Source organism: Colobus angolensis, unplaced genomic scaffold (genome assembly GCF_000951035.1).
Source record: "Colobus angolensis palliatus isolate OR3802 unplaced genomic scaffold, Cang.pa_1.0 Scaffold142, whole genome shotgun sequence".
NCBI lineage: Eukaryota > Metazoa > Chordata > Mammalia > Primates > Cercopithecidae > Colobus > Colobus angolensis.
In genome coordinates, this window is record NW_012114511.1 from 616,503 (window position 1) to 619,738 (window position 3,236).

A 3,236-nucleotide genomic window follows, 5' to 3' on the forward strand; every position below is an offset into this window, starting at 1 on the left:
CGGACGCGAGGTCCGACCCGTGACCCCGGCGTCGCCCAGAACCCAGTCCTTGGGAAGGGCCAGGACCGCCAGAGAGGTGCTTCTCCAGGGCGCGTCCCAGCCTCTGCGTCTCGAGTGAGCGCCTACTGTGTGCCTGGCTCTGAGCACGGGACTGTCGCCGCCACGGCATCCTTAGGAACCTTCTCACTAACCCAGTGGGAAGGCACAATGGCTGTTACCAGCGATCGCTCTTCCCTCCCCAGCCAATGCCAACTCCCCCACCCCCCGCCTCAGAGGCCTCGTAGTCTTTAGATACAGGCCACCCCCAAGCCCTTGTCTGCCCCAAGGTCAATTACTGCGCACCCGGCCCCCCTGGGGTCCTTCAGCTAATCCCCTCACCCCGAAGGCTGGATCCTGCCTTGCACGTGGAAGCGGTTAGCTACTTGGCCTCAGCAGAAGTTCACTTTCGGACCCAAGTTGGGAATTACTAATATAAACAGTGATTCCTTATCACCACATGCGTTTTTTAAAAACTGCGGACAGGCCGAAAGAGGAGGGGCCGTCACAAAGCCCTCCACGTCTTCCTAAATTGGTTTACCGCCTGAAGGCATTGGTGCCCCATCCCGGGTACTTAAATGGGGGCCTTCCCTCTACCCCCCTCCCTCCAAAGTGTGGAGCGGGAAGCCACTTCTCCATCCAGCTGTGAACTAAATTTGGATAATAATACACATCCCTCAGGGTCGATGTGAAGTTTAAAGTGCCGCTACTGGGGATTATGCAAGTAATGAGAGACCCCACCCCCAACCCCAGTCCTCAGGCTGCGCGGGAATCGCAGCGGCAGTAACCTCCACCTCACCGGAATGCTTTACTGGTTACTGTAAGAGTTTGCAAAACAATGTCCAATACCTGCCATTCATGCATTCGTTAATTCAATTAAGTACTGAGAACGTATTTTGTGTCGTGCAGCAATTTGGGTGCTGGATATGAAACAGCCAAGAGAACAGGCAGAAATCTCTGCCCTCCTGGGGTTTGCATTCTAGTGGGGGAAGGAAAGACAAACGGGAGAATGTGTCAGAGGGTCTCCATGCGGTGGAGCAAAATAAGGCGGAGAAGGGGAATAGGAAGTGTGAAGTAAGAGTGAGGCTCAAATATAAGAGAAGGCCTCTCTGAGAAGGTAACATTTAAAGCAAAGGCCTGAAGAAACTGAGGGAGCAAGCCATGTGGATGTCTGGGGAAGAACTGCCCCAAGCATGAGGAATAGCAAGTGCAAAGGCTAGGAGCATGTCCGAAATAGTCGAGACACAGCGAGTGTGAGGTTGGAGTAGAATGGGTGAAGGGGAAAGTAACAGGAGATAAAGCTGGAAAAATGATGCTTATGATGCTTCTGGTCCCAAAACAAAGAGTTATGGATATATGAGGATTTCCCAAGGAAGGGATGTCAGGAAAGGTGCAGAGACCCGCACACCCCACCTTGTTGTTCCATCCTTCTCTGTGTCTTTGGGCAAGGATTCTCCGTTCTGCGGGGGCCACCAGGTGAAATTAAAGTCTACAGTCCTCCAAAGAGCTGATCTGGGGCCGGCCCCACCTCCATGCCCCTCCACAGCGTGCCTTTCTTATAGAACACTCTAGGACCTTTGTCCTCTGGAGCTGTTCAGTGCAGCAGCTCTGACCTCATCCTTCTCCAGAAGCCTCCACCTTCTCTCCCCTCTCTCCTCCTGCGCTTTGTGTGTCCTGTTCTTCCACTTCAGTGACCTGTCTCCTCCCCTAATCTGGCTCAGAGAGGTGTACCAACTGCTGCTGCTGCTATTACTTCTTCTTCTTTTAAAGGTTATTTTTTTTCCAATTGGAAAATAAAGCTATGCTTACTCTGAAAACATGAAAAATAAAAATGCTTAAAAAATAAAACTCACTCTACGTTCATTGCTAGGGGAGAACAGGCTGCTCCCATTGCGGCCTTTTTATGTATATCCACTTAATATTAAACATATAGAGTTTCTACTCCATTTAGTGATTGCACCTGCATTTTAAACTTAATGGTTCCTTATGAACATTTTACCGGGTAGTTATTCTACAATAACATTACTGGAACTGTTTGGGTTTCCCTTGACCCTCTTAAAAATTTTTGAGAACCCTGAAGAGCTTTTGTCTTATAGGTTACATCTATCAATATTTGCTTTATTAGAAATAAAAACTGAGAAAAAGTAAATGTTTATTAATTTATTTTTTAAATGTTAACATGGAAAGAAGTTATATTACATAAATAATGTATTTTAGGAAAATAATTATGTTTTCCAAACAAAAATAATTAGTGGGAAGAGTGACATTGTTTTACAGTGTTGCATGGTTCTTGAATGTCTGGTGTAACAGGAGGCTGGCTTCATGCCTCCTCCTACATTCAGTCGGTCACTATATGTTGTTTTGTTTGAAGTATGTGAAGAAAATTCAGCCTTATGTAGATATGTATATGGGAAAGAATAAAGGATTTTAATAGCCTTTTCAGACAATTACAGATGCTCTTCTTTCATACTACACCAAAATGCAAGAAGCAGTCGTTTCTTAAAGGTTAAGCACAATGTAGAACCTGAAAAAAAAAATCGATAAACTTTTGAACTCAGTTAATACATTAAAATCCTTCGGCCTATTTTATATCTTGACAGGGTCCTTTAGCTATGCATGATCGGGTAAAATCATACATTGATCATTTGGGAAATAGCAGTTCACTGATTTATACGGATCTTACAAATGTAAACACGTTTCATTGTACAATATTAGAAAAATCACATCTATTAATAGCACCACTGATCTCATCTGAAGGTTTTCGAGTATTGGGAAGTTGTCAAGCTCATAGTGGCAGATACGAGTTTCCCAAAATTGTAATTTCTGCTTGAAAGCTCAAGTTTATCACTGACAACATAATGTCACAGCGATTTTCCTAGAAGTGACAGGTTCATTTCATTTATTTTCAAGAAAATGTCTACCACAAACAAAGGACCACATTATGACTTTCATGGGAGGCATTTTTGCCTCCATGGGCCCCTTCCTCTACTACAAAGATAACTGCACTGGTATAAAGACAAATACATTAATATTGTATATTAAAATTGTGCCTCGTGGAGCATTCAGCCCTACATACACCCAATTCTGAATACCCCTAGTTTGTCTGTCAGGTGTAGCTTCTCCATTAGAAACAGTACTCAGGCCCCCAGGACTTTATGGGTCCACAAAAATGTCTTAATTTCTTTTAAAATCAGAAGAAA

The 3,236-nt window shown here is 44.6% G+C and overlaps 1 protein-coding gene across 3 annotated transcripts in view; it reads right to left on the bottom strand.

Annotated features, from left to right (window-relative positions):
• The window catches only part of LOC105506940 (core histone macro-H2A.1), a 66,773-nt gene extending 66,266 nt beyond the window's left edge, over nt 1-507 (bottom strand). For 2 of the 3 annotated variants that reach the window (XM_011935246.1, XM_011935244.1), the window contains exon 1: nt 343-480. The gene's annotated coding sequence lies outside the window, so the exon portion shown is untranslated. Of the gene's footprint in view, nt 1-342 lie in introns of all 3 variants that reach the window. The other variant, XM_011935242.1, reaches the window with a different exon arrangement.
• Nucleotides 508-3,236: the final 2,729 nt, after the last annotated feature.